Source organism: Talpa europaea (assembly GCF_964194135.1).
Source record: "Talpa europaea genome assembly, chromosome: 12".
Lineage (NCBI taxonomy): Eukaryota > Metazoa > Chordata > Mammalia > Eulipotyphla > Talpidae > Talpa > Talpa europaea.
The window spans coordinates 22,600,050-22,621,376 of record NC_140079.1 but is presented as its reverse complement, the minus strand read 5'-3'; the positions used below and the strand labels follow the sequence as shown (position 1 = coordinate 22,621,376).

The 21,327-nt window shown below is 42.8% G+C and overlaps 1 pseudogene across 1 annotated transcript; it reads left to right on the top strand.

The window, feature by feature from the left end:
* Positions 1 to 623: 623 nt before the first annotated feature.
* Positions 624 to 20,441, top strand: LOC311181426 (E3 ubiquitin-protein ligase RNF138-like; annotated as a pseudogene). The gene is made up of 3 exons: positions 624 to 770; positions 19,485 to 19,796; positions 20,093 to 20,441. The product of its transcript is annotated as an E3 ubiquitin-protein ligase RNF138-like (transcript).
* Positions 20,442 to 21,327: the final 886 nt, after the last annotated feature.

Below are 21,327 nucleotides of genomic sequence, written 5' to 3'. Positions count from 1 at the left end.
TCCTCAAGCTGATGTAACAAACTTTTTCCTGAACTTTAACAGAGTAATCACTAATATCATTTGAAAAATAAAAACCCATCTGATATTGGACAGTTACTTTATCTCTTTCTGTCCCCCTAAAATCATCCCAAACTTTTCTGGTCACGCTAAGTGAGGTTAAAAAAAAGGTGAATTTTGGGCCTCCCTGGTGGCGCAGCGGTTGAGCGCTGGGTTGCGAAGCTCCCCGCAGCCTCTGCAGCGCTGGTTCGATCCCCGGCTGCTCCCCGGCCACTGGAGGAGGGTCCCATATGGCGCGCAGACCTCTCCTGCCGCCCGCTGCTCCCCTCAGCAGTGTACTTCGTCCATCTGCCTGTTCTACTCCCCGCTCTGGCTCTGGTGAATTCTCTCACCCTCCCGCGCTTCTGACTATAACCAGTGCTTATATAAATAAATAAATAAATCTTTTTTTAAAAAAAAAAAGGTGAATTTATTAATATATTTATTAATCCAACATATTAAAATTGTTATTTCAATATATGATCAATATTAAAATGATCCCACTCTTCTGTGTGTTTACACTTAGGCAGGATCCCTGACTGGAGAAGGATTACTTTCCCCAGAGAATTATTTCAGGTTTTAAGACAATGGGAAAGTCATCACTTCTAAGCGTTCTTACCCAGGCAGGTTTCCGAAGGCCCTTTGGAAGCCCTGAACCTCTCCTGAAAGAAGCCAGACTCACAGAAATAGAGTCAAGTGGTGGTTGCCAGGGCCTGAGGGATGCAGGAAACAAGGTGAGGTCGTGAAAGGATACAAATTCCCAGCTGTGAGACAAATAAGATCTGGGAATGTAGTGCACAGCTTGGTTTTCTAATTAACAATTATATACGTGAAAGTTGTTGAGGGAGTAGATCTTGAGTGTTATCACCAGACACACACTGCAGTTGAAATTATATGAGGAGATAGAAGTATTAACTAATTTTATTGCCTAAGCAGTTTGCAAGAAATACATGAATCAAATCAGCACATTGCACATCTTAAATGTATGTACATTATGTCAATAATATCTCAGTATAGCTGGAAAAAAGCAAAAATAAATAAAGACCAAAATTGAAAGAAAACCCAAGTGGACAAGGATAATTTCTGGGGCTGCTTCTTAGAGATGCTCAGTGAAGAGAAATCACTTAAGTTAGAGTTAAAATATACAGAGCAGATTTGTTTGAGGGGGAACCTATGGTTTCTAGTAAACCATGTTTTTAGCTACAGGGGCAATTCACCTGCCAAGTGAACTGAATGTGTGTGTTAGTGCCGTGGTAGTTAAGGCAGGGAGGCAGATTCAATATTGTGTGCATCCTAAAAAATATGAACCAGTCTTCCAAGACTTTTAGCAACTTATTATTCATCCCAGAAATATCAATGAAATCTACCCTCTCTGTTTCTCCACTTGCACCAACTGTCACTAAGAAGCCCTAGGAAGCCCCAACTCCCAAAAAGGCACATGAAAAACCTCCCTGTCACCAGTTATCTTAGATGCTTGGTATGAGATGTTAGAGTAAAGGAAATTAGCAAACAGGATCATACACAATTATATTCAGAAACTAGTAACTTTCATATAGACCAACAAATAAAAGATAATATGAAAGAAAAGAACTATTTTGAGGCCTCCCTGGTGGCCCAAGGGGTTAAGATGCAACCTAAGAAGCAATCCACAGCCACTGCAGGACCAGTTCAATCCCCTGGTGGGCCAGGGAGCAATCCACATGATGCTGCAGACCTCTCCTGATGATACAGTTAACAAGTTTGTCTTTTCCCATTTCTTGTAATTCCCCCTTATCTAGCATTAACAGGATTAATAGCTTGTCTTTCCCATTTGTTGCAGCTTCCCCCTCCCCTTGAGAAGAAAAACAAGCTGGTGCCCACCGGTTTTCCCTAAAGAAAACAAGCAGGTGATCATCCTTCTTTCTGCTGACACCTTCCCCTTCCCTTAAGATGAATGAGTTGACACCCATCAACCTCTGTGAAAATCAGCTGGTACCCATCCATCTTCCTGTTGAGCTGGTGCCCACTTGTCTCCGTGAGGACCCCTTTCCCCTCCCCTTCGCGAACCTCCGCCCATCTCCCCCTAGTATAAATACCTCTGCCTATGGCTAAAGAGCAGGACCGTGGTCTTTTGGACATGAGTCTGCCACCCTCCTCATTTGTTGACAAATAAAACCACTTTCCTTTTCCTCAAACTGGTTTCCTTTTATTGGCTGAGGGAAACTGAGGCCGGCATTCAGTAATACTGACTCGCCTCTGCTCCCTTCAGCAGTGTATTTTGGTCAATCTGCCTGTTCTGTTCCCCACTCTGTCTCTGGTGGGTCCTCTCACCCCCCCACACCTCTGGCCTATACCCCAGCTCTTGTATGCATAAAGAAATCTTAAAAAAAAAAGAAAAGAAAAGAACTATTTTATAACAATTAGGGAAAAAAACCACAAAAATTCCTGGAAACAAAGTTAAGAATTATCAAAGATTTATCAAAGATAAATATAAAATAAATAAATAAATAAAATAAAAAACACTAAAAGGCTGAAACTAAACTAAATGGGTTATTTGATTAACTGGAAAGGCTTTTAATCCTCTTTGGTAGCCAGACAGCATTATTAAAAAGTCAATTCTCCTGAATATATCTAAGAATTTAATGTACTTTCAATGAAATACTCAGTTTTTTTTTAACCAGTCAAACTGATTCTAGAATACCCTAGAAATATTTTTAAAGAACTGTAATGAAGAGTACCTAGCCGGCAGATACTAATTGTATTCTAAAGTTCCATTAACATAAATCTTGCAGTACTCCTACAATAGATAGACAGATTATGGAAAAGAAGAGGAAATTTAAAAATTAACACAAATACATATGACAAATTGATGTATAATCAGGCTGGGCTCTCCATGAGTAGAGAAAGACAGACTATAAGTTAAAATAACATTTAACTTATTAACCAATGAGAAATGAGTCAGGTAGAAATGCTGATTCTAAGGGCAATTATGGAAGTGGGATATATATAATAGCTCAGAGGGAAAGGCACACTAAAATAAGTTTGTTTGCTTTTTAAGTTAGAGAAAAATCTAATGTTCCACAGGGCATTAAAAATACAGGGTATCTTTCTAATAGACAAATCATTTGCATCTCTACTGGACCATATCTACAAATTAATGTGTAACTTCATAGAGTCTGACCCCCTAATTAATTGTGAATAACAAACACTAGTTAATGGCTACCTAATTTGCTGAACCTTGAGCAAATGAAAATTCAGGGTCCTTGGTTCAAAATTACTAAGAATTTCAAGACAGCAATAACAGAGCATTAAGCCATATTGGGAGGCCTTCTAAGACTGGCTACTGGGAGACAGAACAGTTTGCAGGCCAAGAGCTGACCTTCCTGCACTAAACTAAATAAATGTTAGGAGAGCTTCTAAACGTTGCCCAATAATGACATGAGAGGACACACAGTCACCTTCTTGCTTTATTTCCAACTTTTGAAAAAAAGATTTATTTATTTATGCATACAAGAACTGGGGTACAGGCCAGAAATGTGGGGGGATGGGGTGAGAGGATTCGCCAGAGACAGAGTGGGGAACAGAACAGGCAGAATGACTGATATATACTGCTGAGGGGAGCAGCAGGCAAGACAGGAGAGGTCTGCTGTACCATCACCTCCCTGGCCGGGGTTCGAAATGGTGCTGCAGTAGTTGTGGATAGCTTCATAGATTGCATCTTAACCCTTGTGCCACCAGGGAGGACCCTATTTCCAACTTTTGAGTAATTTTTCTCTATAGAGTTGAAAGAACCCTTCCTATTTATGTGGTTCGGGGTGAGTTACTTAACTTCTGTAAAGCACTTGGGGTGAGTTACTTAACTTCTGTAAAGCATTATGGCCTGAAGCCTGATCGCAAAGGGGATTAAAAATAATTCTTGCCCTGGGTTGGGGTGTGGAGGGGGTTAGGAGTGAAGAAGGTCAAAACTTTCAGTAATAAAATTAAAAAGACCTGAGGATGTAATGTATAGCACGGAAGCTATAATTAACAATCCTTATTGTGTATTTGAAAGTTGCTAAGAGGGGAGTCCTTGCCACACACACACAAAATTATAACCATGTGGTGATGGATTTTAACAAAACTTATTGTGGTAACCATTTTGCATGCGTGCTCTCTGTCTGTCTGTCTCTCTCTCTCTCTCTAGATATAATCTTTCTCTCTCTATAATCTCTCTCTCTATATATATATCACTTAATATATATCTCTCTCTATATATATCAAAACTAAGTCATACGCCTGAAACAGATATAATGCTACATTAGTTATATCTCAATTAAAAAACAAACTTTTCTAATCACACTAAGTGAAGTAAAGAAAGGTGAATTTATTAATGTATTTATTTAACCCAATATATTAAAATGGTCATTTCAATCCATAATCAATATTAAAATTATTAATGAAAACTCCTTGGAATGAACTGGAATGATTACCTGATGAGTGTGTGACAGTTTCACAAACCATTGGATCCTATACAAAATCATACAAATATTTCGTATCAGAATCTAGTGTCAGCATCTCAGCATGGCAGAGTTTCCAGATTATCTTTTGAGAGTCACTTCTCTTAACATAGTCAGGCAAACTATCTTGAGAAGAACAACCATTGTAACAGGGTGGTCCCCAGGAAAGGGGGAGGTTCCCTGCCCCACCCAAGGGAGGGTGGAGCTGAGCAGGAAGAGAAGAAGATGCAGAGGAGACTGAGGAAGGAAGGAAGCAGGATGGCGCCAGGAGACCTGGAGGAGGCGCATGGAGCCTAGAGACACGTGAAGAAACTGCGCTTGTCTTTTGGTCGTGGACTGGGTGACACAGATGTGGGTGAGACCCGTGGGGAGGTGACAATGGCAGCTTTTATCTTGATGTTGATTTTGCTCTTTTCCTTCCGGGCTTGTCTGGTTGTTTCTGACCCTTTTCTGTGGGTCCCCACTGGAAGGTGCTTTAGACTTGTGGCAGGCTTTGGGGCCTTGTTCTGGGCCAATCCCATATGGATGGACTTTTACCCACGAGGGGACGGGTAACTTTGGGTGCTTTATTTAGAAACTAGACTCTTTGCCTTACCTGTATTGTTTCCTAGTTTTATTAAAGTTCCTTCCCATTAAAGTCTCATATGTTTTGTGTTGATGCGGCGGATGGCAGAACCCATTTAGAATAGGCAATAGACAGATTTGGCGATAACACCTTGACTTGCATTGTAGGGAGAGGAAGAGATGTGATGTGGCTGACAGGAGGTGGAAGGCTGTCTCAGACATAAGTGATAGTTTGGACAGAGGCTCAGAGGAGGGTCAGGCTGAGCCCATCGCAGGAGACAAAAAAGCTGCCATCCTCGCCAGCTAACAGGAATCAAGAGCCTACTGGTTTGAGGGCAACACCGCCAAATCATAACTTACCTGTCCCATGAAATATCAGGATTGTGCCTGTCAAATTTTCCCCAAAATGCCACTAAAAGCAGAAGAAAGAAAATAACTCTCCAAACAGGCCACTACAGTTGGGAGTCTTCTTTAAATTTTTATATTCAGAAATTTGTGATGATTGTACATTCTGTTCCATCAAATACCCAAGACATTTGTTTATTTATGTTTATTTGTTTATTTTTAAACATTTGTTTATTTATGCATACAAGATCTGGGGTATAGACCAGAGGTGTAGAGAGAATTCACCAGAGAGAGTGGGGAGCCAAACAGGCAGATCTACTGAAATACACTGTTGAGAGGAGCAGCAGGGCAAGACGGGAGAGGTCTGCTGCACCATGTGGCCAGCCGGGGATCGAACTCCTGCTGTAGTGGCTGGGAATAGCTTGATAGAGCTGTGTCTTTAACCCCTGTGCCACTAGGAAGGTCCCCCAAGATTATTTTAATATTAAAATATCTTTCCCCCATGAAAAAAATCTTTGGTAAAACTGAATTCCATAAATGCTTTCCATTTTTATTCTGTGGTTCCCATAATCAAAGGGGCCTTACTATAGCATTGTTCATGACACCTCAGTAATAAAGGCTACTTCACAGAGGATCCACACTTGACTGAAGTCCTTTTGGCACTCAAGGCACCAGAACTGCTTGAATGGAGTCCAAAAGAGGACTCCACTCCTCAGCAGCCTTTTCTCTTTACATGGATCCCACCTCCCATGAACCTCTAGCCTGATCCCTTTTTGACTCTCAGAGCACCAACTGATTTAGGGAGATTTATGACTATATGAGTTTTCCCCAAATTCTTTCATGTTCATTCTCTTGCCCTGCCTCTTTAGTTTTTCTTCTCCCTACTTGGGCTCAAAGGCTGAGCAACAGAAGGAGCAGGGCAGGTGTGTTGTAGACCAGAACAGAGAGATGCCGTGGGAAAGAAGAGCAATCTGTGACTTGGCGACCACCCAGGTTCAATTGTTCCTACATACTGAACTGAGCCCCTTGGGCCAGGCACGTATTTCTGATCTCCAGAGTCTTACCCTGCCCTCAGAACAGAATTATTGTTTGTTTATGATTAGGATGAGGCTGCTGGATGCAAAGCATACTCTGGTAAACTCAAATTGTAGCCCTTCTCTTTTTAACTGGGCCAGGAAAGAGATTCTTGTGGATTTCTCTTGTTAGGTTCTGTATATGTTGCTCAGAGACTTGGTGACAATTTGAAGGAGCAAAATTGATGACCATTCTTTATGATTAAAAGAGGAATTACAGGTAAACTGGTGGTTCTTTCCTATGCCTTCTTCCCATCCTCAGAGCTTGTATTATGACCAACAAAGGGGCTGCTGGATTGCAAAATAGGAAATCAGAAGAACATGCAAATAGTCTTTCCCATTTGCTTCAAAATGATAGGGCTTGGGGAAGAGAGTGCCCAGCGGGTATAGATGAATTAAGTGATACAGATTAGCTTGCTGTGGCTGATTGTTAAAGGCAGGTGATGGAAACATGGAGGTTCATTCAATATACTATTCTCTTTACTTTTTAGGTTGAAAATTTTCCATAAGATTTTTAGGAAATCCCTATCCCCATGGAGCTTACATTCTTTTTTTTTTTTTAAAGATGTATTTATTTATGCATACAAGAGTTGGGATACAGGCCAGAGATGCAGGAGTGTGAGAGGATTCACCAGAGACAGAGTGGGGAGCAGAACAGGCAGATTGACCGAAATACACTGTTGAGGGGAACTGCGGGCGAGTCAGGAGAGGTCTGCTGCGCCATGTGGGCCGCTCCCTGGCAGGCTTGGGATTGAACTCTTGCTGCAGAGGCTGGGGATTGCTTCATAGTGCTGTGCTTAACCCCTTACTCCAGGGAGGCCCTGGAGCTTACATTCTTTCTAAAAGGAAGATGGTGTAAGAGAACCGACAAGAGCAGGATACCCAGTGCTTATGCACAGTCTTCTTGTTCTCTCTTTGCTGTTCATTGGTGCTTGGCCCACGATCTTTACTTTCACTTCTCTGTTGAGGGACTTCCTGGCAGGACCCTCTCTTGCACCTCTCTGCTGACTTCTTGCCAATCTGAGAGCTAATTTCTCTATGTAGTTCTCTTCTCACCCATGCAGGAGGAGGTGGAGAGAGAGGAGAAGGAGAAGTGTGGGAACCAGTACACCAGGCCGGCACTTAGCCACAAGTTGCTGGGGCTGCCAGTCTGACCTAGAAGATTTGACTCTAAAGTTTGGTTCAATGTGCTGTTCCACTGATGGTGCCCTGGTGGTGTCTGGAGATCTCTGCATTCCCTTAAGCACCCCATTTGCTCTTTACTTTTCACTGCTGTTTCGAAGTTTGACCCAGTGGGCAATTCTGCCTCTCGCATGCAGCCCCTGCTTTGCTGCCCTTTTCTGATGTAGATAGTCTATAATCCAAATTCAAGCTTGAACACCAGTGAACTTTCCACCAGAGGGAGGTCCTGGAGGGTCCTCTAACTCATCATGTGAACTCACTGGGCTTTCTCCCAATGAACTGCCTATCCCGGCTTCTAGAATTCTTTCTGATCCTAGCACCAAAATTTTTCTTGTTGTCCTGGCTTGAAATCAACCTTATGGCTGACTTCTCTCTATCCCTCCCTCATTTGGTAATGAGATCACCAAGTCTCCTTACTCTATTCACAAATTACACCCCTTCTCTCTTCCTTTTAGGCACATGGCCTCTGTCCCAGCTCAGCCCTCTTTACCTCTCACCTGGAACATCAAATGTCTTTAAGGAGAAATTTCCAAATCCAGTTGTTTCCAACCACCCCCTTAACCATTTCCAATCCCTCCCCCTTCCTTTCAATGTTTACAACTAAATATGACCAACCTTCCTAAAGACTATGTTGCTCCCTAGATCAAAAACCTTTAACAGGTTTCTTTACACACTGGTTAATATCTAGACATTTTTGCAATGATTTGGCCCAATTCCACCCTATGGCCTTAGAGCCACCCACGTGCTTCTTATGTTCCAGCTAAATGTTACCACTCACAGATCCTTCCAAACCACTCCCTTTCCCATCCTGAGCCTCTGCTCTTGGCATTTCCTCCATCTGGATTCCACCCCCTTCTCACTCGTGTACCGAAATCTGATCCATCCTTCAAGGCCCTAACTCAGAAGTCACCTTCTCCCTCAAGACTTCCATAATCCAGTGCGAGGTGACTTTGTGGTCCTGACCCCCAGACAAGTATACTTTTCATATGACAGTTTTCATGTACGGTTCTTACTGATGCTATTTGATTATTAGCCATCCATTCTCACTCGATCATAGGTTTCTTTAGGTTGTGTTTCTGTACTCTAGGGACTTGCACAGAGGAGCTGCTTGAACAATGTAGGTGTTGACAGACTGAATAAATGAAGAAATTAATAATAGATTCTACTGGGGTGAGGAAGGCTGATTTTAGTAGGTTCATTATTAAATATTGGAATATTTCCTTTCTGATTGGTAAGTTTAATCAGTGGCCCAGTGGCCTCCTGCTGAGAGCCCCTGAACAGGATCCAGCAACTAAAGAGGTGATACTTTACTTGGCAGTTTTACAAATTAGTTGATGCCTCCTCAGTAATTCCAAATCTCACCCATGGGGAGAAGCAGCATCACAATCAAACAGGTTTAACAAAATTGACTTTTAGGCAGGATATTGTACTTGCCTTGGCATAAAGAGATGGAAAAACAGAGACATGGTTCTGTAGAAGATAACTGTCCCAGTAGATAGAAGTCATGTCAATGTTTATATAAAGATTAGTGATATATGAGTGGTTATTATGACTAGTAGTAATAAAACTAAAAACAATCAGCATTTTGACATTTCTAATCTAACTTAATTTTCACAAGAATGCTTGGAAACCACTGTTATCATCTCATTTTACAAATGGATAGATCATACCAGAGGACCACATAGATAGTGCAGGCCTACTTTGGTTTATTGCACATTGCTTTACTGTACTTTGCAAAAATTACGTTTTTTCCACCAGCAAAAAAAAGGTTACAACTCACTAAAGGGCTCATGGTTACAACTCACTAAAGGGCTCATCGCTCAAGGCAATGGTTAGAATTTTTTGTCATTAAAATATTTTTTAATTAAGGTATATACATAGGTTTCTTTAGACATAATGACACTGCATTCTTTTATTTTTTTTAAAGATTTATTTATTTATGCATACAAGACCTGGGGTAGAGGCCAGAGGTGTGGCGGGTGAGGGGATTCACTAGAGACAGAGTGGGGAGCAGAACAGGTGGATTGACTGAAATATACTGCTGAGGGGAGCAGCGGGTAAGTCAGGAGAGGTCTGCTGTGTCATGTGGGTTGCTCCCTGGCCGGCCAGGGGATCGAACTCATGCTGCAGTGGCTGCGGATTGCTTCATAGGTTGCATCTTAACCCCTTGTGCCACCGGGGAGACCCCTGACACTGCATTCTTAATAGGCTACAACATAGTATAAATAAAATTTTCATAGGCACTGAGGAACCAAAAAATTTGTGTAACTCACTTTATTGTGATATTTGCTTTATTTTGATGATCTGAAACCAAATCCACAATATCTCCAAGGCGTGGGGCCTCTCTGGTGGTGCAAGGGGTTAGGACACAGCACTGTGAAGCTACCAGGAGCCTCTGCAGTACTTGTTCGCTCCCTGGCCAGGGAGGTGACCCACATGGCGCAGTAAATCTCTCCTGTCTTGCCCACTGCTCCCCTCAGCAGTGTACTTCATCGGTCTGCCTGTTCTGCTCCCCACTCTGTCTCTGGTGAATCCTCTCCCCCCTCCCCCCCCCACCTCTGGCCTCTACCCCAGCTCTTGTATGCATAAATAAATAAATCTTTAAAAAAATGTATCTCCAAGGTTTGCCTGGAATGTGGTACCTGTAGTGAAAACACAAGCCCTTGAGTTCATAGAGCTTCTCCACTATTTCATCCTGTTTGCATATAAGGCTACAACAATATGGTGCCTGTTAATAGAGGGCAAGATGAGAGAGGGAGAGAAGAGCAAGGTAGGGGATGGAGGGAAAGAGGGGAGGGAGAAGAAAAGTGAGGAAAGAGAAAGAAGAGAGGTGAGAAGAAACAGAAGATGACAATGAAGAAGAGGGAGGAAAAGATGGGCAAGAGGGAGGAGGAAGAGGAAAAAGAGAAACATAAACATTTTGAGACTGACTGTCACAGGCCTTTTGGAAACCCTACATCACATCATATTAAGCATATTAAAATATATCCAGTCTCCAGCATTTTTTTTTAACAATTACAATATTTTTATAATTTTTTCTTTGAAATTTGATCTAACAATGATTTCTTGGCAATCACTGCACATAATCAGGAATTCTGCCAATGATGAAAAACTAGCCCATGAATCATTTTCAAGGAGGTAAAATCTTGTTATGATAAATGTAACAATTAAAGAAAATGACATAATAACATTTGTAGATTTAATGAGGCACTTATTCATTTCATTTTCACAGTTTTCTTTTTACATTTTGAAGCCAATTATGTTTTTCAGATTTGCAACATTTTTAGGTCTCCAACACCAGCAAAAAGTCCTGGTTGCAAATGTTTGAAGGTTTTGCAGAGCAGGGATATTGGAAGTGCTGTCAGTTACCCCTTCCTCAAGCTGCCTTCCTACCTCTTCACAAGGGCTATAGACTTCTGCTTCTACTCTGTCCTAATTCCCTCCCCAACAGAGTTCTTCTGGAAACTCCCTCCCCACTCTGGATCTGGCAGTGCCACTGGGAGAAGAGCAGCAGATGGAGAACTGATGCAGCCGGAGGGCTTAAGACTGGGAAGCTCCCTGCCTCGCCCATCCTGGACCTAGAGGCAGAGTGATTACCAGTGAACACTACTCTGGTCAACCTGAGTGCATTCCCAGCCCCAGCTACAGTCAAAGATGACACTAACCAGTCCTTCTTTGCTTTTGGGGTTGCTATGACAGTCAGGAATTTGCAAACCAAACTGGACCTGCAGAAGAATTCTGTCCTTGGCCCCAAAACTTAGTGTTTCCAAATGGTTCTGCTAACGGTTCCTGCTGTCCCCTTTGACACCTGCCAGATGGAAGACTCTCTAAACTGGGAATTTGGAAATGTCCCTGCATAAAGGCTGTTTTCAAGCTGGCTGAAGTTGTGTTAGAAAGAATTTAGGTGTGATCGAAGGAACTTCTTGGCAAGAAAAGTTGGAAAATATTACAATAGGTCCTAACCTCTTGACACATCCTTCATATTTGTTTAGTGCCTATGATTTGTTAAGCACATTCACATAAATAATTTCACTGGAGTTCACATCTACTCAGTGAAGCAGTCAAAGTAGACATTATTATATGTGACCAAAGACAAGGAAGGTAAGGCTCAGTAAGAATAAGATTGAACAGCTAATAAGCAACAGAACCAAGAGTCTGGGCTCAATTACTAATTTCAATTTGTGGTTAAACCCTTTTAATTATACCATGATGCACTCCAAAAAATAAAATAAGTCACAGTTAATCTGGATGGTTTAGGAGCAGATTTTTTTTTTAAAGACAGTAATATTGTACTTGTTTTTATTTATTTATTTATTTGTTTGTTTGTTTATTTATTTTCACTTTGGGTAAAATACACATACCATAAAATTTATTAATTAACCATTTTTTAAAAAAGATTTATTTATTTATTTATATAAGCACTGGGTACTGTCAGAAGCGTGGGAAGGTGAGAGAATTCACCAGAGCCAGAGTAGGGAACAGAATAGGCAGATTGATGAAATACACTGCTGAGGGGAGCAGCAGGCACGGCAGGAGAGGTCTGTACACCATGTGGGACCTTCGCTGGCTGCCGGGATCGAACCGGCGCTGCAGAGGCTGCAGGCAGCTTCGCAGTCCAGCGCTCAACCACTGCGCCACCAGGGGAGGCCCAATGTAACCATTTTTAAATGTATATTTCAGTGGCATTAAATATGTTCAGATTGTTGTGCAATCATTTCACTGCCATCAACTCCACAACTCTTTTCATTCTTTTTTGTGGGGTGGATGGGAGGTGACAGAGCGGGGGTCTAGATGCTTTATGTTTTTTGCTTTAACTTTGGTTTCTTTTTATTGAGGTAACATGGTTTTTAAACTGAATACATTTCAGGTGTGCAGCTTCACACCTTGACAGATGTATATACCACACAACACCTACCACCAAAGGCCTAGCTGCCATCCCCTCCTGACTCCTCTACCAGTCCCGCCCACCCCCCAACCCTTCCCCATTTTGTTGTCAGAATCTAAGGACTTGGTTTCATTTTTCCACTTGCTTGGTTTCTTTAATTTTCCACATATGATTGAAACCATATGGTATTTATCTTCTTCTTTCTGACTTCTGTGACTTTGCAGGACCCCCATAAAGTCCACCCATGCTGTCACAAATAGCAAGATTTCAACTTTATTTTAGTTGAGCAGTATTCCAGTGTGACTAAAGAGCACATCTTCCTTACCCTCTTGTCCATAGAAGGGTACTTAGATTGTCTCTGTATCTTGGCTATTTTTTGAAAAAGATTTATTTTATTTATACAAGAACCGTGGTACAAGCCAGATTTGCGGGAGGGTGAGAGGATTCACCAGAGACAGAGTGGGGAACAGAATAGGCAGAATGACCGAAATACACTTCTGAGGGGAGCAGTGGGTTCGAGACAGGAGAGGTCTGCCGTACCATGTGGGTTGCTCTGCGACTGGCGGGGATCGAATCGGCACTGCAGAGGCTGCAGACAGCTTCACAGCGCTGCGCTCAACTGCCTGTGCCACCAGGGAGGCCCTATATCTTGGCTATTATGAATAGTGCTGCAATGAACATAGGCATGCATATATCTTTTCACATGAATTCTTTTCATCTTGCACACCTAAAACTCTATACCCATTCAATACCATTCTCCTCTGCCTCCAGTCCTGGAAATCACCATTCTTTCTGCCTCTCTAAATTTGACTACTCTGCATATTTCTTATGAGTGGAATCATGCAATACTTGTTCTTTTGTCTCTGATTGATGCCTCTTAGTGTTAAGTCCTCAAGGTTCATCCATGTTGTACTATATGTCGGAATTTCTTTCCATTTAAGACTAAATAATATTCCAGGGGGGTTGCAATTGTATGGGGAATATAAAAATAAAATTTATTATTTAAAAAAAAACAGTTCAAATACAAAAAAAAAAAGACTAAATAATATTCCATTGTATGTATAAGCCACATTTTGTTTATTCGTTTATCAATGGAAAGTTTGAATGTTTTCTAACCTTGGCTATTGTAAATTCTGCTGCTATGAACATGGTTGTAAAAATATCTTTTTGAGTCCCTGGCTTCAGTTCTTTTGAGCATATCCTCAGAAGTGGGTTTGCTGGGTCATAGTAGTTGTTTGTTTGTTTTTTGTTTTTTTTTTTGAGGAATCATCATACTATTTTCCATAACAGCTACACTATTTTACATTCCTACCAACAGTGCAACAGTGCACAAGGGTCTTAATCTCCCTATATTCTTGCCAACACATTATTTTATGGTGTTCAAAAAAAACAGCTATTAACTCTTTCAGTCCTAGTGGGTATACAGATGGATAAGTTTCAAACACATAGTTGTCTGGGTCAGTTTATTCAGAGGGCTTAAAATGGTCCTAGTGAAACCAAGTTCAATTGACAGTCCAGCCCTAAGCCCAACCGGAAATCTTACAAAAACATTCTACTAGTCACCAGGGAAAGCTCCTGAGTAATTTGAGCAAATACATGACTGGGTCTTAGGGCTAATGGATCTGAACTGCTCATCCTCCTCATAGGAATTTCCTGTACCTTCACCCTGAGTGCAAATTCATTAGAAGGTGCGTGTTAGCTAAAGGCACCTGCTGCCGTAACTGGAGGGTATATGCACCTTCTTACATGGAGGATGATGAAGGTGGGTGCTTCCAAGTAGGTGACAAGGTTTTTGTTTTTTTTTGTTTTTTTATTTATTTATTTTTTATTTTTTTTTTAAATTTTTTTTCTAGAGGCATGTCTTATTTATTTATTTATTATTTGTTTGTTTGTTTGGTTTTATACATGCACTGGGTACAGTCAGAAGCGCGGGAGGGTGAGAGAATTCACCAGAGCCAGAGCGGGGAGCAGAGCAGGCAGAAGGACCGAAGTACACTGCTGAGGGGAGCAGCGGGCGGCAGGAGAGGTCTGCGCACCATGTGGGACCCTCCTCCGGTGGCCGGGGAGCAGCCGGGGATCGAACCGGCACCGCAGAGGCTGCGGGCAGCTTCGCAACCCAGCGCTCAACCGCTGCGCCACTGGGGAGGCCCCTGTTTTTTTTTGTTTTTTTAATAGAGGCATGTTTATTTATTTATTTGTTTGTTTGTTTGTTCTGTTTACACATGCACTGGGTACAGTCAGAAGCGCCGGAGGGTGAGAGAATTCACCAGAGCCAGAGCGGGGAGCAGAGCAGGCAGAAGGACCGAAGTACACTGCTGAGGGGAGCAGCGGGCAGCAGGAGAGGTCTGCGCGCCATGTGGGACCCTCCTCTGGTGGCCGGGGAGCAGCCGGGGATCGAACCGGCGCCGCAGAGGCCGCGGGCAGCCTCGCAACCCAGCGCTCAACCGCTGCGCCACCGGGGAGGCCCGGTGACAAGGTTTTGGGACCTCATTTGCATTTTGTGAGCTTCCTTCTTTATTCTTTTTTTTTTTTTGATACTTTTTTTTATACAAGAACCAGGGTACAGGCCAGATGTGCAGAAGGGTGAGAGGACTCACCAGAGACAGAGTGGGGAACAGAACAGGCAGACTGACTGAAATACACTGCTGAGGGGAGCAGCGGGCAAGACAGGAGAGGTCTGCTGTGCCATGTGGGTATCTCCACGGCCGGCAGGGATCGAACCAGCACTGTAGAGGCTGTGGACAGCTTCACAGTGCTGCGCTCAACCGCCTGTGCCACCAGTGAGGCCCCCTTCTTTATTTTTTATCCACTCTGCCCACTTCAGAGGGATGAGTTAGATTGTAACTTTAAATGATTTTGAAGAAAGTGCTTTATGAGTACAAGATGCAATTATATCCTGTTCTGTTCAGAGTTATAATTACCTCACTTGGCAAGAACTGTTGGGTACCCTAACGTGATTTAAAATTGTGAGGAAGCTTGGGGCTGGTGAGATAGGGACTGGGAACCTTGTCTGAATGTCCTAACCTTGGGTGCTTAAGCCCTACCCAACCGAAATGTCATCTCCTCCATGAAGTAGTCCCTGATCACTATGTAGGAAGAAGTTGTTTCTTGTTTTTAAATTCGATAGCACTTCACCTATGCCTTTTTCAGGCCAGTGTTTATGTTTTATCTTTGGCTTATGGTTGTTTATGAGCAATCATGTATCTCCCACCAATTTCAACTGGATGGCCCGTAGAGGCAAAACTACTTCTGATTTGCACATAAGATAAAAACAAATGTTTACCAAAGTTCCCTAAGGGAAAAGAAACCTAGTAAAAGGAAACTGAAAGTTTCTCTTATGCCTGAATTATTGGCTAGAAAAGGGTTTCAATTTTTAAGCCTCTCTGGTCACAGAGTGTTGACAATGGACCCTGGTGAGCCAGTGAACAGGGTCTTCCCACACCTCCTGGTGCTCATCCTCAGGAGGTCAGGAGACACCACCCTGAGTACTGTGCCCAGGTTCTGCTTCTCCCATGAGTCCTGCGGTGTCTTTTATGAGCACGCAGCAAACACTTCTGAATCAACTAATTCTTTACTTCAACTGAGAAACAAGAAACAGAAAGGAATGACCAACACAAAGTAGGTCATGCCACTTTACCTACAGTTTACACTTCCAGTAACATAAACAACCTGAGTTTACAAAGCCCTGGCATCCCTGTTTTTTTTCATATGAAAAACTGAGGCTCAGAGATGTTAAAAAATTTGTTCCAGGTAACTCAGTAAGTGATAGTGCTCAAGGGCTCACTCTGATGTCACACATCTTACTCTGTCCACCACTCTCCACTGCCTCTGGGACACAGGCTCCAGGCCACATCTGTCCTGTGCTTTACCCCACCCTCTGGGAAAAGGATAGTCAAGGAAGACACGAAACAAAAGGCTGCAAAACACTGGCCTGAGTTTGTGTCACGCGTTTGTGTGGGTGTGCTGGTAAGGAAGGTGGAAACGTTTCTCCCCCTTCTCATCTCTGCATCCGCACCACCACAGACATCCGTCTCATCACCCGCCAGCTGCAAGCAGCTGCTGACAGCTCCCAGCATCTCAGCCCATTAAAGATATGAGTTCCCCAAAGGACACCAGGAAATAATCAGCCTTTTCTTATATTGTCCTTGGTTTTATCCTATAGCTTCAACTGAGCTTCATTCTGTACTGAGGGTAACATGCCAGTTCTTCCCTGGACCTTATCCCACCTGTTTCTGTCAGGAACCACCAAAGAGTTTGCTGTTCTCATTCTTGACCTTTTAGGAAGGGACAGAGCTGCTCTGGCTGTTAATCTTCCACACTGCTGGAAAGAGAATGGTCTGGTCACTAGGCAACTGGTTCCAAGCTTGGCTCTGCCTCTGATTTGAGTGACCCAGAGATAGCACAGCCCCTGGCTGCATCTCAGTCTACAAAATGAGGAAGTTAGAGCAAAAGGAACTGGACAGACTCATCCAACCCCACAGTGGGGATAGCAGCTGCACAGTGGTGGAACTAATGCAGGCTTATAGGCTGGAACTCATGTTTTAGGTCTGAATGAATGGGGGGAAAATACATGTTGCTATTCCCCAGCCGAGGAGATAGGAACTACTTCTGTTTCCTGGTTTGCCAGTTTGTATTCTTTGCACTGTGCTTACATGTCAGAGAGAAACATGCTGCTGGATTCTCAGAAAAAAATCACATAGATCTCTCTTGACTGCGAAATAAAGCCAGCCGTGGATCTGTGGGGAGAGCTCCCTCAGGAGACAGAGAGGCCCACGAGAGATAGTGGCAAGAAGCCTGAGCTAGAATCAGACCAGGGGTCTCAGAACTTCCTCACTACCAACTAGCTGTGTGGCCCTAGACAGGTTGCTGTTCCTCTCTGAGCTTGTGTCTGCTTCATCCTGTAAAACATGGAAGTTAGATTAGATATCTAACGACTGCAATTTAGCTTCAGCTTATTCCGCTCTCATATGGCTTCCTGTGGCATTTTGTCCTGTGGATAATTCTGAGTATACTTAAGCTAAGATCTTCTGATGTGGATCTCAACTCAGAGGTGGGGGGGGGAGGGATGATGTGCAGAAGGGGGAAAGCACAGGGATACTCTGACTCCTTTGGCTGTGTGTGCATCTAAGGAAGTAGCTAGGTCTCAGCTCCTCTTAGGAAAAGGAGATACTATCTCCCCCTTCTTGCTAAGAGATGAAAGACCCCTTGCTGATCTGATCACAATGTATTTCAGAGTCCTGAGCTGTCTTGTTGCATAAATTCAGGAGAAACAGAGACAGGAGTTAACTATTGCTGAATACCAGTGTGCTGGTGCTAGCGGCTTTCTTTACATAATCTTGTGTATCATCTTCTCAGCAAGTATGTGAGAAATCTTATGGATGAAATGATGTAAACTGAGGGAGGTTAAGAAACTTGCCCAGACTCCAGAGTCAAGATTCATCAACAGGGCCTCCCCGTTGGCGCAGCGGTTGAGCGCTGGGTTGCGAAGCTGCCCGCAGTCTCTGCAGCGCCAGTTCAATCCCCAGCTGCTCCCCGGCCACCGGAGGAGGGTCCCACATGGCGCGCAGACCTCTCCTGCCGCCCGCTGCTCCCCTCAGCAGTGTACTTCGGTCCTTCTGCCTGTTCTGCTCCCTGCTCTGGCTCTGGTGAATTCTCTCACCCTCCCACACCTCTGGCCTGTACCCAGTGCTTGTATAAATAAATAAATAAATAAATAAATAAATAAATAAATAAATAAATAAATAAATAAATCTTAAAATAAAAGAAAGTTTCATCAACTTTTTATTCAATCAAATATTATTGATATACCATTTGTTTCTGAAGCTATATAACTTGAGGGGGATAATTTCATACCTCAACATGTATACATGCTTCACTCACTCTCCACCAAAGCTCCAGTGCTAGTCCCCCATCACCTTACCTTGCTCCACACCCTCCTGTCTGGTAAACTTCGTAGTTTTCAGATTCTAAGAATTATTTTTTTGTTTTGCCAGTTCAGTTTCTTTGGTTATTTGTATTCCATAAATGAGTGAAACCATCCAATAATTGTCTTTTACCTTCTGATTTAGCACAATCACCTCAAGATTTGTCCACTTTGTTCCAAAAACACTACTTCATCTTTTTAAATAGCTACGTAGTATTCCATTGAGTACATATACCACAATTTCTTTATCTAATCATCTGTTGATGGGCATTGAGGTTGATTTGGCTATTGTGGAATAAGCTGCTATGAACGTAGGGGTGTATAATTCTTTTCATATTAATGTTCTCATAGTCTTCATATATTGATAAATACCTAGAAGTAGATCATACAGTATTTCCGATTTTAGTTTTTATTTATTTATTTATTTATTTATTTATTTATTTATTTATTTTCTGTGGGACTCTCGCTGGTGGCTGGGGAACGAACCGGAGCTGCAGAGGCTGCGGGCAGCCTCGCAGCCCAGCGCTCAACCTCTGCGCCACCAGGGGAGGCCCACCGATTTTAGTTTTTAAAGGAATTTTCCATAGAGGCTGCACCGATTTACGTTCCTACCAACTGTGGGTGAGCTTTTCTTTTTCTCCATGTCCTTGCCAACATTTGTTGTTTCTAGTCTTTTAGATATGGGCCATTCTCCCAGGGGTGAGGGGACATTTCATTGTGGTTTTGATAGGCATTTCCTTCATATTAAGTGCTGTGAAGTTTTCTTTTTTCTATGCACTTGTGGGCCATCTCTATGTCTTCTTTGGATAAATGGCTATTTAGCAGGTCCCGTTCATCCTTGATCCCACATCTGCCCACCATCACCAGGAGGTCTCTGCAACCACATCCTTCACCAAAAATAATGTCTACCTCCCCAACTGTCAGGAGGGGCTCAAATACCCATGCAGACCCTGCCAGTCAGCATGTTGCCCATGGAAAATATTTCCTGACCTTCACCACAGAAAGTAGGATACACTGTCTCCTGTGTGGTAGAAATAGGACTTGACGAGAGAGCCCATTCTGAATGGGCTTTAGACCTTAACAACATCACGAGGAAGTTTTCTGGCAGCTGCAGATACTCTGCAAAACAGATTAAATTCTTTCTCAGGGGACATCCTTATAAATTTTATAAGAAGTGTCAAGATAAACATGGTGCTCCTTCTATCATTCCAAACTTCAGCTCTCTTAAGATTCAATAGGAGTGAAACATCCTCGTCTGATAATACAGAAGCTTATCAAGAGAATCTAGTTCTTCTGGGCCTCCCACCTTTAAGTGTCCCTGTGTCAGGGCCTCCCTGGTGGTGCAAGGAGTTAAGTCTCAGCACTATGAAGCTATCACCAGCCACTGCATCATGAGTTCAATCCCTGGCCAGGGAAGTGACCCACATAGCATAGCAGAGCTCTTCTGTCTCTCCCACTGCTCCTCTCAGCAGTGGATTTCAATGGATCTGCCTGTTCTCCTCCCCACTCTGTCTCTGGTGAATCCTCTCATCCCCCACACCCCACAACTCTGGCCTAAACCCCGGCTCTTGTATGAATAAATAAACAAAATCTTTTTTTTTTTTTAAAGTGTCCCTTGTGTCAAGAGTCAAATCTTAGCAGACAGCTGACTGGCAGCCTGGAGGCAATCACCTGTTTCAGACTGTGCCTCTGACATGTCCTGTTGTGGGTCTCTCCCTTGGGGACATCCTAGCCAGATTATTAAAAATCCTCTTAGTCATCTAAATGAAAGCCTTCAGTTTGATTATGGAGAATTTTTGAATCTTCAGCTAGATGAGAAAATGCAACATGAACCTGTTGTTGAAGAATCTTTTTCAAGCAAACATCTGAAGACCACAGACATCTCAGCATCTTTGTACACACAAGGGCCATTTTTTTTAACTCACCAATTTTATTTATTTATTATAGCTTTTTATTAAACTTTTAAATTTTTTACATCATTGTTCATTTTTGACAGTATTTGATTTCTCCACTCAGGTATAGTCCCCTGTCCATCTCCCATCACCACATCACCACATCACCTGTGAACCCTCACCATGGTCCCTGGAGCTCTTCCCTGCAAGGGCTATGTTTAAGGAGAAACTCCATGAAATCACTGTTTCAATACCTTGATGTGTCTATTAGTAAAAGTAGTTCAGTCTAGAACTTCAGAAAAAAATTTGCCCAAGTAGCAGTAATCCAAAATCAGTCTGTCTTGCCCTTCAGCTATGTGAAGACACATCAAGAACCCCAGTCTATAATCCAGAATTGGGCTTTATTTCACAAGAACCCAAACCTGATCTTGGGGTTTCATCAGCCTCATTCCAGAAATAAATTTCTGTTGTTCATTTATTACATATTTTTAAAGATTTATTTTTATTTATGCATACAAGAGCTGGGGTACAGGCCAGAAGTGTGGAGGGTGAGAGGATTCACCTGAGACAGAGTGGGGAACAGAACAGGCAGATTAACCAAAGTACACTGCTGAGGGGAGCATGGGAATGGCAGGAGAGGTCTGCTGCACCATGTGGATTGCTCCCTGGCTGGGGATCAAACTCATGCTGCAGTGGCTGCGGACAGCTTCATAGGTTGCATCTTAACCCTTTGCGCCACTCGGGAGGCCCATTTATTATTATTTTTTAAATCAAACTCTGGACTGCCTCTCTGAGGGTGTTACTTTAGCAGGAATTGAAGGTAAGAAGTAGGGAGGAGCTGGGAAACCCCAGTTCTAGCAGACCTCAGGGAATAAGGTGATATGTAGGGCAGGGACTCAATTGTAAATCCTTAGGTATAGCAGCTATATCATCCTTCTTTGCTTTTCATCTC